Source organism: Oryctolagus cuniculus, chromosome Y (genome assembly GCF_051225735.1).
Source record: "Oryctolagus cuniculus isolate XC-2025 breed Fujian yellow rabbit chromosome Y, ASM5122573v1, whole genome shotgun sequence".
Lineage (NCBI taxonomy): Eukaryota > Metazoa > Chordata > Mammalia > Lagomorpha > Leporidae > Oryctolagus > Oryctolagus cuniculus.
Genome location: NC_142889.1, coordinates 23,176,111 through 23,189,962, shown reverse-complemented (window position 1 = coordinate 23,189,962; position 13,852 = coordinate 23,176,111). Strand labels below are relative to the sequence as shown.

The 13,852-nt window shown below is 35.6% G+C and overlaps 1 pseudogene; it reads left to right on the top strand.

Moving 5' to 3' along the window:
- Positions 1-1,259: 1,259 nt before the first annotated feature.
- Positions 1,260-7,297, top strand: LOC149119377 (putative vomeronasal receptor-like protein 4; annotated as a pseudogene).
- Positions 7,298-13,852: the final 6,555 nt, after the last annotated feature.

Sequence of the window (13,852 nt, the reverse complement as noted above, 5' to 3'; positions counted from 1 at the left end):
ACTGACAAGCAACACAGGTATGCTCAGGAGAAAGAGCTGCTATTGTGTTATTTTTAAAATCTATCATCTATATCAGCTCTCAAAAGTTCCTAGCATCGCTTGTGCCTACACCATGTGCCAGTCATATGAGTTTCCACCCCCGTGTCTATAACAGAACTTTCTTTGCTTGTCTCCACTCTGCATTCAATGATGATCTTTGTGTGTTCCAGCCTCTCTGCATGTAGTCTTGATCTTCTATCAGTTATCTACATTCCTTGTTCAGAATGGTTTTGAGCCTACCATGGAGTGACTTTATTTCCTGAGCTTCCATATCATGCAAGACTTTAGATATCTTTATGCCAATGCTTGAAGCAATTGTCTTTATCAGATGCCTCAATGCCATTTACCTATAGCCATTGTCCTCCTTATGTTTCTGGAACCAATATTACCACATCTCAGGGTTTTCTCCTGTGTCTGTATGCCCAGTGACTACATTCTAAACATCTCATATGTGTTGATCTGTTCTCCTTCAAAGGTCTCCAGTTACTTTGTTGGCTTGGTTATCTGGTTAATTACTGAGAAGTAATTTGATTCTGTAAGTTTTGGTCACCGCCATATATATATGGGAGACCTGGAAGAGACTCCCGGTTTCTGACTTTGGATCAGTATAGCTCCTGCTGTTGCAGCATTCTGGGGACTGAACCATCGGATGGATGACTTCTCTCTCTCTCTCTCTCTCTCTCTCTCTCTCTACCTCTGCCTCTCTGTAATGCTGCCTTTCAAATAAATAAGTAAGTCTTAAAAATAATAATGGGGGACTTTAACACCTACCTTTTGTCAATGCACATATGAAATATTCAAAATTAAATGAAGAAATATGACTAATCTCCTAACAGACCAAAGGAACCTAATTGACACCTATAGTACAGGTTCACCCTACAACTGTGGAGTTTACAAACACAAGGAGATTGAACAAATGTCCATTTTGAACAGTGGATGAAAAATGGAAATAATAATATCTGAGGAACAAATTAAGATAACAACACAATATATCCAAATTTATGGGATCCAGCATAAGGAATGTTAAAAGGAAATGTTACAGCAATTAGCATCTACATCAAGAAGTTAGAAAGGTCTAACAATGCATCACAAGGACCTAGAAAAAAAACCCAAACCCCAAGTTAGTAGGATGAAAAAAATAATTAAACTTGAAAAAAATAAAACAAGACTGAACATAGATGCAAAACCCTTCAACAAGATACTAGCTAATCAACTCCAAAATGTATCGGAAAGATCATCCATCTGGACCAAATGATATTTATCCTTGTTATGCTGGGTTGCTTCAACATTCCAAAAAAAGTGAGCTCCATGAATTCAAAGACCAAACAAGTAAATAGCCTAATGCCCTTCATGAAATGTTAAAGCTTCATGATAATACATAAAGGCTATAAAAGACTGCTAATAAGAGTGATGGAAGTGGCATTAGATTGTTCTCAAATAGTATGAACATGAAATTTGCTCAGGCATTTTCTAGAATTTAGACAGATGATGCCTTACCAGAGACAAAGCAAAATAATGTACCCTGAAATTTCTTGTGCTAGATTTGACATAAATTAGGTTGAGTATTTAGTCAGGTGGTAGATATAAATTCAAATACAATAGATAAATGTTCATTTTTCTATGTGTATTATATTTTGACTACTGGGTATACCAGTGGGGAATGTTATAGGAGCAGAATGGGTTCACAAGAAGATATAATGGATATAAATTAAATAGTCAAAATTAATTTAAAATACAGAAATGTTGCAGTCATTTAACAAGGGAATCATAAGCAGTTTATTTCCTTTTTATTGTTGTTTAAAGATTTATTTATTTGAATTACACAGAGAAAGAAGGTGATAAAGAGACAGGCCTTCCATCTGCTAGTTCACTCCTCAGTGGCACCTATCTGAAGCCAGGAGCCAGGGGTTTCGCTAGGTCTCCCACACAGGTGCAGGGGATCAAGGACTTGGGCCAACATCTACTGCTTTCCCAGGCCATAACAAAGAGCTGAATCATAAGTGCAGCATTCGGGACATGAGCTGGTGCCTATATGGGATGTTAGCACTGCAGGTGGCAGCTTTACCTGCTATGCAACATTTCCAGCCCCAGTTTATTGCAATAATATTTTTTTCTTTTTGAAATTTTATTTAATATATACAGGTTTCCTGTGTTTCATACATACTGATTTAGGAACATGGCAATATGACCCTCTCCTCCCTCCCACCCTCCAACTCTTCTTCCTCCTTCCCCTCATATTCCCACATATAATCTTGAAACTGTGGAAATAGTGTCTCAATCCAATGCATGGGCATTTTAAAGTGAATGGCAAATGGTGAGACTAAAAAAATAAACATGTGAAAAAGGTATCTCATCAAATGTGTAAAAGCGCATATCATCCTAAAATGATTTGATAGACCATGAAGATGGAAGTTGCTAGGACAAGTCAAACAATTTTCAGTGAATTTATCATGTTAAAATGTAAAGGCCCAAAAGAACAATCATATATTTGTAGTGAAAACATTGGTGAGCTGATTAATTTTGATAATATGGGATAAAAATAATAAAACAAAAGAAAAAATTAAAAAAATAAATCTGATGGACATGACAAAGTAATTTTCTGCTTTGATTCCCCTTACCAATAATGAATATTTTAGGGTGTACCATAATTAAAAGACAAACATATGCATGCATATTTGCTGAAATGCAAAAATGTGGTATGATACATTTTGGAAAATTTAAAATGGAAGTTAGTTAACAGATCCAAGAATATAAAAAACAAACAAACATATATCCACTACTGATAACGATTCTGCTGCCCTTCCGATGCTTAAATCCTGTTAACCTGAGTTAGGACAACTTGCAGCACTTAGAGCAAGATCATATAATGATAAAGAAACTCATGGTATCTGTGTTAGGATGGTCATAAAGTAGGGTTTTCTTAGCTAGCTATTCAGGTAGGAATAATAAAGTCTAAGGTAAAATGAGAAAATTTCTCATTTATAGAAGATGTTTGATTTTGATTATAGGATGTAGTAGCTAACTTGATAAAATCAGTAATGGAGTAACAATTCTATATAAAGATATAGATATAAAGTTCTTAAAGTTGCATTCAAATTGATAATGAAAATTTTGGGATTTTAAAGCAATAAAATGTTATGCTGCCTAGTGTGCTAATATTTTATTCAACATGTGAGCACCTAGATTCAGAAAATTTTAGCAATACTTACAGACACCTCATAAACTGTGTGTATCATACAGCATAGTAGCTGTGGTATGTGCAGTTACCTGATAAGTACACAGAAAATTATGCTAACATAATTATTGACTCCAGGCAAAACACAAAATTGTATGAAAAACAGAAATATGGCTTGTTGTCACACTGTTTTGAGAGTTCACTGCTCACAAGACAAAACACATGCTCGTGGGAAACATTAGATCCAGGTCAGGCATCTGGGGGCTGGAGATGGGCTGAATTGAAGAGGTTACTGTGAGCTTCAGTCTCCCCACAGCTTGGGGATAAAGATTCCCACTTTAACAGGGCAGGACCAGGTCATTTACCCAGTGAAGGTTAGGACTATCTGATTCTTCACAAATGAAGTTAACAGCCCAAAAAGAAAAAGATGATGCCAATTAAGGAATGAGAAACTGTACCTGAGAGGTCTAAAATCATGGCAGTTGGCATACTTAAATATTTTCTAAAGCAGGTAAATGTGACGCTAGCCTGATTGTCAAGAGAAACAAACTTAGATGAGTGTATGCAAAGGTCCTGGAGAGAGTCCATTAACAGCACACATAACTTATCCCTATATCTCACAGCTCCCATTGCCCCATAACTGCTCAGTGCACTCTCATCATCATACCAGGCTTATCCTTGGGTTTCCTGTCCTGAGTTTCTTCTCATTTATTTTTTGATATGACTTGTAATCTGGAATAACAACATAAGGACTCCCTCCAGCCTCCTAATGAAGGTATTATACTCATCAATCCTCATCCAAGATCTTAACCAAGATATCCTAAACTATCTAATAACATCAGAAAACCATGAACCACAAGACAGCACTGTAATCGCTACTGGAGTTTCTGCACAGAGATAAGAATATGTTCCCAGAAGACACACATTTCTATTTGGAAAACTTCAAAGAATGAACCAGAAAGCTCTTGGAATAATAAATGATTATGGACATGCTGTAGAATTCAAGTTTATTAAATAAACAAGTAAAAGAAAACATAATTTGATACTTTTTCTTTAAAGATTATTTTATTTTTAAAAATTTTTATTTAAGGTATGTAAATTTTCTTTATTTGTGAGCATCTAGAGGGGTGAACCAGTGGTGGAAGATAACTCTCTCTCTCTCTCTCTCTCTCTCACACACACACACACACACTTTATGTGTGTGTGTTTGTGCATTTTTTTTTTTTTGACAGGCAGAGTGGACAGTGAGAGAGAGAGACAGAGAGAGAAAGGTCTTCCTTTTGCCGTTGGATCACCCTCCAATGGCTGCCGCTGCAGCTGGCGCACCGCGCTGATCCGATGGCAGGAGCCAGGATCCAGGTGCTTTTCCTGGTCTCCCACGGGGTGCAGGGCCCAAGCACCTGGGCCATCCTCCACTGCACTCCCTGGCCATAGCAGAGAGCTGGCCTGGAAGAGGGGCAACCGGGACAGAATCCGGCGCCCCAACCGGGACTAGAACCCAGTGTGCCGGCGCCGCAAGGTGGAGGATTAGCCTATTGAGCCATGGCGCCGGCCATGTTTGTGCATTTAAAAATAGCATTTGAGTTTGTGCAGGTGGCTTCTGTCTGTCATTACAGTTCTTTTGTTTTATGTGAATGTCTAACTAAGCCCAGAAATTTTATCAATCTTTTGATTTCTGGTTCATTTAATTGTGGTATTATCCTCACTGTGATCCAGGATTACCTTTGTGCATTGGAATATAAGTTGAAAGCCGGAATAAAGCAAATGAATGTTGTCCACACTTTCTGTATCCTGAGACTGTTCATGGGCTTCACCTTCAGACCAAGTATCCACAGGTTGTCACTTCTTAGAGTGATAACTGAGCTGTACATCCAGATTTTAAGTAGTTACCTTGTTCAATAAAGGACCCAATTATTCTTTACACTCTGACAGAATTATAGGTGACCATGCTCAAACTTTCTTCTATTCCATTTCTCACACATCAGTAGAATTTTATTATAAATTCAGTGATCATGAAATGATGAGACTGTCAGATTACTCACAGAAAAACTTATGATGTTAAATTAAGTTTAAAATGTAAATATACAATAAATATTATTTTTGTATTCTTACATATGGTATAGACCACCTAATCTGGGGAATTTAGACAACTCTTCAAAATAAATTATGTAAGTGATTGTACTTCATCTGTTAATGACCTTCCACATCAACCATGATTTTCCCTCATTCTGGCTGCATGTTACCCAAGAGCCTCATTTTAAAAAGACAGCAACTGAAGATCTGTGAGATCAAATCTGTTTCAGGGAATGGTGGGCAATTACAGAATGAAGGATACAAGTTAGAGAGAATCATCCAAATATTGCTATGCAGTAAGAATAAAATATTTAAACACTTATCTACTTGTTTATGTAATTATTGTGTCTCTTACTGAATTGCTAATAGTAGTAGGAGTAGATCAATGTAATTATATACATATACAGCTATAAGAATTGCATAGATATTACTCCATGCTAACATTAATTAATGGAATAGAATTGATTATGATCCTTCAAACATGGAAATAGTCCTTTAGTCAATATGATCCTGGGGCTTTTCCTGGATCTATATTGTCCAGAGGGTGCAGATGTATGTTTATGGAACAATAAGTTCTTCAGCTCTGATACATAAATATGTTTGGTATATTAGCCTTTGAAGAAATTTCAACAAGTGCTTAATCACCTGGAAAATGTGTCCTTTGACACATTACTCATGCAGGTGATATGGTTGTAGAGGAATTTTCTACTTTAGCCATTCTTTGCTGAATACAAATTTTGTTTGCTCTGTGTGTGTGTGTGTGTGTGTGTGTGTGTGTGTGTTTAAACAGAATGCTTCAAAAAGTTTACAGGAAAACGAAATTAAAAACACATTTATTTTGTTGCAAAAGTTTTTGAAATCTACAAATAGAGGGATATTCAAAGGGTTCAGAAAATGGATGTTGGATGTTGGGACAAAACTTCATTTATTGTAGAGGGTAGTTCAGAATTTTACTACCAAGAATTTATGTAAAATAAACTGGATTTATTAGAAGTAAGTGGGCAAAATAAAAATGATTTTTGATTATTTTCATGACAGAAAAACTACTGATGATAGGTCACCTTTTTGTTTGATTTTCAGGTATCTAACATGTTTCTTCTATGCTGTTAAGATCAATGAAATTTCCAATTATGTTATTAAGAAATATGTTTTTTTTTCCAAGCTGGAATTGGAATCTTAGCCAATGCCTTCCTTCTTTTCTTCCACATCTTCACAATCTACCACACTCATAGGCCTAAGCCTACTGATGTGACCATCTGTCACCTGGCTTTTGTCCGCATAGTGTTGCTACTCTCTACACTGGATATTTTATCTGCAGACATGTTCAAGTCACTGAATTTTCCAAATAATGTAAAATGTAAGGCTTTGTTCTATATGATCAGGTTGATGAGGGGTCTCTCCATCTGTACCACCTGCCTCCTTAGGATCATTCAGGTCATTTCCATCAGCCCCAGCACCTCCTGCATAAGACTTAAGCAAAAACTCACAAATTATGCTATCCATGCTTTCTTCTGTTTTTGGTCCTTGAACTTGTCCTCCAAGAGTAGCATGATAATGTACACTGTAGCTCATTCAAACATTACCCATCTACTCCATGTCAGTAAGTACTGCTCACTTTCCTCAATGAACTCTATCTTCATGGAAATATTTTTTATTCTCACATTGTCACAGGATATCCTTTTTGTAGGAATCATGCTTCTCTGCAATGCATACATGGCAATTTTCCTAGCTAATAATCATCAGAGAAGATCTGAGTACCTTCACAGCATGAGCATTTTACCAAGAATCTCTCTAGCAAAAAGGGCCACCAATACTGTCCTGCTGTTGTGAGTTTCTTTTGTGATCATGTACTGTGTGGATATTATAATGTTATCCTTCTCAACCATATTGTGGAAATATGATACAATTGTCCTGGGTGTCCAGAGACTTGTGGGAAATGTCTATGCCACTGTCAGTCCTTTTGTGCTTATTAGTGCTGATAAAAGAATAATTGGTATTCTACAAACATGATTGTTATGACATCCATTTTAACAAGTTGATGAAACAAATCTGAAAACAAATCATAACATCCATTAAATATTTTAAAATAGTAATATTTTAAATATTTTGAAATTTTAATTATTTTAAAAATTAAAAAATTAAAATTAAAAATTAAAAAAATTAAAAAAAATAAAGTTAAAATGTCAAGATTTTAAAGTATAATCTATACATGTGGATTTTTACTTGTATTTTTTACTTGCATCTAATTTTTTTTTTACTTTGACACGCCAAAGACCATGTGCCTCTCTTAGTTCAATGGTCTTCATGAATTGAAGCTTTATCCTTTGTACTTTCTTAACTTAATGCAGAAAGAAATCTTCTTTCTCTTTTTGGTGTGTGCACCTATGAATTTTCTTTTGGTACCTAATCCCAAGATCTTCTTTTCTTTTAAGAAGTAAAGAAATGATCTTCTAGCCGGCGCCGTGGCTCAATAGGCTAATCCTCCACCGTGCGGCGCCGGCACACCGGGTTCTAGTCCCGGTTGGGGCGCCGGATTCTGTCCCGGTTGCCCCTCTTCCAGGCCAGCTCTCTGCTATGGCCAGGGAGTGCAGTGGAGGATGGCCCAGGTGCTTGGGCCCTGCACCCCATGGGAAACCAGGAAAAGCACCTGGCTCCTGGCTCCTGCCAGGATCAGCGCGGTGCGCCGGCTGCAGCGGCGGCCATTGGAGGGTGAACCAGCGGCAAAGGAAGACCTTTCTCTCTCTGTCTCTCTCTCACTGTCCACTCTGCCTGTCAAAAAAAAAAAAAAAAAAAAAAAAAAAAAAAAAAAAAAGAAATGATCTTCTTACTGCAGAAAGTAGTTTAAATTTAGTTTTCTTTGCTGAAGGCATATGAAATCACTATCAAATTCTACAATAATGACAGTTTCTCTGTGATCTGTCAATATTTATTTCTGTTTTCACACTATACAACTATGGGAATTTTGCTCTTGTCTTTGTAGACTGTAATCCTCTTTTTTCCCTTCTGTCAATCTTGTTTTCCTCTTTGATGTTACAAAGTGTGAATATTAGTTAAGCATTTTTATTAAATTTTCACTTTTTACACAATCAACTTGTGAATTCATGGATTTTGTCTTGTGGTCAAGTTTTGAAACTTATACAATATAAATAATTAGAATATTGTCTTTTATTTTGTTTCCATAGTTCAGAGAAACAATTAGGTTATTTAATTCCTTTTCATTCTAACCTTTGTCTATGTAAATTTATATTAAAAATTGTATGAATCTAACTTCATTGTATTTGACTGCACTAACTGTATAATGTTCAACATGTTTTATATTAAGTAGATTCACTATACTTTTAGTTATTTACTTTCTTTTTCCAAACATGCCTTTTTATGCATATAGTTTCTTGTCATTTTCATGCTAATGCTATTTTTTGTGATTCCTGATCCCCATTATATTGACTTACATGTTAAAAATATAATCCATGTGTTTGAAGCTTAGGTAATGTGGAATTTCATTTTGGTACATTATTTCTCATATGAAAAATAATGTAAAGATTGATTCTCATATAAGTAAGAAATAATCTTGGAAATTTTGAAGTTAGTTAATTTTATTGCCTTTTGATCCCTCCAATATGAACTATGCAAATTAATTTGTCATATTTGTGGTGAATCTTCTATGAATGGAATATTTGCTTATTCGTTTGCTATTTTCCCTGGACCATTTTCCTTGTCGTTGGGAGTCCCCAAAATTTTATTCCAATTTTATTAGACAAATGAATGTAATAGCATTGAATATTTTACCTTTTTCCAATCTAGGTTGCTAACATTTTTCTCCAAAAGTGCAATTATCAATAGTATAGAGAATGGCATTTAACATAGATTTTCTGAATTAGACAACAATATTTCACGAGAAATCCCCTTTTCCTATTATTTGGAACACACTCCTCCTCACCAATGCACTACAGGGTAATGATTATTGATAGAATATAACTTTAACACTATAAAACTGATTTCATATTCTTCACAAACCTATGAAATATTACACTCCTTGTCAAGAATGGTACCTATATACAAGTTCAGAATTAGTTTTGCTATAGCTTTAAATTAATATTTGTGGGCTTATTTTCTGAATTCAGGATTTCATCTTTTTTTGTATTTAAGATGTTTTTTTTTTTTAACTTTTATTTAATGAATATAAATTTCCAAAGTACAGCTTATGGATTACAATGGCTTCCCCCCCCCCATAATTTCTCTCCCACCTGCAACCCTCCCCTTTCCCTCTCTCTCCCCCCTTCCATTCACATCAAGATTAATTTTCAATTCTCTTTATATACAGAAGATAAGTTTAGCATATATTAACTAAAGCCCTGACTGTTGATGAACAACTTAATACATTATCCCTCTTAGTATTTTTTTTTTGTTTGTTCTACTTAATACTTTTGGTTGAATACTGTAATCAATACACAGTTATTCTCAAGTGTTGAAACTTAACTGAAAAGTGATCGCTGTTATATATAAGAGTGGGAATAAGAGAGGGAAGAGATGTGCAATTCAGGACATGAGGATTTCATCTTTTATCATCATTTTTCCTCATTAACCTTCTCATTAATCTACAAAAATAATCCTTCTGAATTTCTTGTTTAAATTGTAAGTTAACTTAAACAGTCTTCATTAAATGTACATGTAGGTACATATCAGCTTTTGTGGTTACATTTTACATTATGTTTTCTATTGTCATTACAGTGCCCAGAAAATTTTCTCTGGTGCATTTCTGCTGTGAGGGACTTAATGACAAATTTTATATGTAATCTTTCTATTTAAATACTCATATCTGATTTCTGAAATAGAAATTCATCCTTTGTTCCCTGGATGATATGTTTCTCTTTTATTTCTCTGCTTAATTAGTCATTTTTTAAATAAATTACTGAAAATTATTTATGTTCATGCAGTTCTTTGTTGTTTACATACTGATTGACTTTTAATGAATCAATGGAAATGGCTAATTTCTGTTATTTTTCTCTCTTGATGCATTTGAAACTGTATGATACTTTTAAAGAGAGAGAAGGGGAGGCAGAGAAAGAGAAAGTGAGAGAGATCTTCCATCTGCTGGTTCACTCCCCAATTGTTCTCAGAGGCCAGAGCTATGCTGATCCAAAGCCAAAAGCCAGATAGAAAAGGAAGCCCTGAAATTTTCCAGCTGGTTCCTGATATACAAGACCATAACAATGCAAGTGCCAGTTTATTAGCTTTTGCATTCTCAATCAGTTAGAGCTAGCCACAATCTAAGGGAGAGGAAAACACAGACCATAACACAAGGTAAAGATATCAGGTGCTTTCTTAAAATTCTGCTTTCCAAGCCCACTCTTCTCTGAAAACTTTGTTAATGATACAAAAAATCCCGTACTTTTGCAAAAGTGTTTTAAGAGGTGAAGACTCTAAAGTGGAGCAAGTATATATTTTTTCCTATGTCTAAATTCCCACCTGAACACCCTACACATCTTTAACAGGATAAACTTAGTTGAAGCACAGGAAAGTACTGTATTATGAAGGGTGACATCTACCAATTAAAAGACAGTGCAGTCCCTTATGTGACAGCTTGAAATGTCTCCAGATATTTCACAATTTCCCAGTTGAGACCATGTCTCTACATCATGTTACTGCAATTAGCGGATGCTTTTCTAGTAGTGAAGAACTGTGATGATGATTGGTAGGCATTGTCTCTTTTTTGTTATAACATTTATCATGGAGCAAATTCTTCCTGATCTCATTTAAATCGTGATACACCTATCTAAATTTGGATCGACTGCTGATAAGTTCATAGTTGAATTACAAGTGTATTTTAGAAATATTGTTTATGTGTCTATATACTATAGCTATAAAATAAACAATGCTCTCAGATGTATTTGGTATTAGTCATTTATCTTGAAGCTAACTATAAAATATTTGTACTATTATAACTAATTATTTTACATTTTAATACATTGGCAGCCTGCGCCTTGGCTCAGTAGGCTAATCCTCCACCTGTGGCACTGGCACCCTGGGTTCTAGTCCCGGTTGGAGTGCTGGTCCTGTCCTGGTTGCTCCTCTTCCAGTCCAGCTCTCTGCTGTGGCCCGGGAAGGCAGTGGAGGATGTCCCAAGTGCTTGAGCCCTGCACCCCAATGGGAGACCAGGAGGAAGCACCTGGCTCCTGGCTTTGGATCAGCATAGTTCTGGCTGTAGCAGCCATTTGGGGGGTGAACCAATTGAAGGAAGACCTTTCTCTCTGTCTCTCTCTCTTTCTGTCTAACTCGGCCTGTCAAAAAAAAAAAATACACTGGCAACTTTTCTGCTCTTTCAGATAACTATACTCAATTATCAGGGTACAGCAGTCATTCAAAAGGATATATTTTTGGGAGGAAAACTTCAGATTATCCTTTCACCTAGAATGCTTCTGTTCAAAAATTCCTTGTAAATAATTTACTTCCACTTCTTTGTCAACACTTATAAAGCTGAGGATTTTCTTGAACATGAGAGAATGGTTTAAACAAATCTACACTCAACTGCTCCATTTAAACTTTGCTGATTTAAAAAAAAATCATTTTCTTTGTTTTTATTCTCAATAGGCTTACTATTTTCTTAACGGTGACAACATTTTCAAACTGCATTTTTCATCTTTATAATCCTTCAATATTAAATTTTTAAATGAAATGCAACTTTTCTACCTCTTATTTTTATTAAACAGTTTCTTTAAGAGTTTTCATAACTAATTTTTAACTTGATGTCTCCTGTTAGAAATTTTCCCTAAATTGATTTTTTTCAATTTAAACTGATTATTTTTCTGATTTCTGAAATAGTTGAATGGAGATGTTGCCTAAACATTTTATTTCTAGTTATGTATTTCAGGTTTTGAGTCACACTATTTTTGCAAATTGAAATTCTAACAGTTGAGAAGCCAAAATTAGCCTTACTAAAATTTATATCCTCTGTGAGCATTCTCAGATCATTCACCTTTGCATTGCAGCTTTGGTAAAAATTGAATTTGTTTTTCATTCATTAATTAGGTTATTTATCTTTTTTTGAAGATCAGGAAAACACTAAATTTTCAGTCAGTGAGTAGTACTAACACCAAATAAATGTTCCTTTCCATATATAAAAGACATGAACTTAATAACATTTTTTATTTTCCCCATAATATTTAAATACTACTGCATTCATAATAATTCAGTTATATGCCATTAAGTGAACATTAGCAAAAATCTAATCTATTTATTAGATATTTTATAATGCCGATCATCATTTAGAAACATGATTTCTATTGTTTCAGAGCATAAAAGTTTTGTCCAAACATTTTGACAACTATTTACTAATCAGAGTAGAATAAAAATAGAAAGACAAAAACTTATTTGAATAATTATTTATTTGAAAGTCAGAGTTACACACACACGCACACAAGGAAAGAGAGTGAGAGTGAGAGAGAGAGAGAGTGTGTGTGTGTGTGTGTGTGTGTGTGTTCTTCCATCCACTTGTTCGCTACCCAATTGGCTGCAACAGCAAGACCTACACCAATGTAAAGCCAGGAGCCAGGAGCTTCTTCTGGGTCTCCAACATGGATGCAGGGGACCAAGGACTTGGGTCATCTTCTACTGCTTTTCCAGGCCATAGTAGAGAGCTGAATCAGAAATGGAGCATACGGGACTTGAACCAGATCTCATATAGGATGCTGGCACTGCAGTTAGCAGCTTTACCTGCTTTGCCACAGCTCCAGCCCTGAAAGACAAAAACTTTTTTGGAAAAATTAGCTAATTACAAATAAGTCAGATTTAAAAATAATGGTGCTTCTTCAAAGAATTTTTAAATCTAATCTGTATCCACAAGAATCTATATTTACAATATTTTACATGATATACACATAAAAGATGCATCTTTTTGCTTTGTCCCTGTAAACAAAATAGTATTCTAATAAACACTGAAATACACAAATGTGTACTGATTTCTCCTTCTAAATTTGTAACTGATGACAAAGTTGCTAAGATCTCAACAACATAATTTTAGTGCTGCTGTTAAATTCCCCAGGAAACTGGCTAGGACTCAGAAGCACTTGGACCTCAGAGATAAACAGCGTTATTTAGATTTTAGAGGAGCTTAATCTGGGTAAAGCCTCTATCCTCCTGAAGTTCCATATAGGAATCTTTCTTTCCCAGAATGTCTCCAACTGTTACCCAGGACCCAGATGCTTTTGAAAGCAAGGCCATCGTTCAGTATGGAGGACTCGCCATAGGCACTGTTTGTTGGTGGACACCGGCTTCCTTGTGCGTGTGCGTGTGCAGTGGTTGGTCCTTAGGAGGCACTCGGGTGCATTTTCATTTAATGGCGTGGCTTGGTCACAGTTACTGTAAACTGAGACTACAGAACGCAGGGTTTTTCTGTGGAGACTTCCAGATGAGAGGTTGCTCTTCTCCAGGATTGCCTTAGGTTTCTCATGCTGGAAAAAATCGCCGAAATCTCAGCCATGAAGAAGGTTTTACCTCATATAAGAAAGGCCAATTGTCCCTTGATCTCCTCCATCAGAGTGAGAATGTCATATGGGATAAAATCAGTCT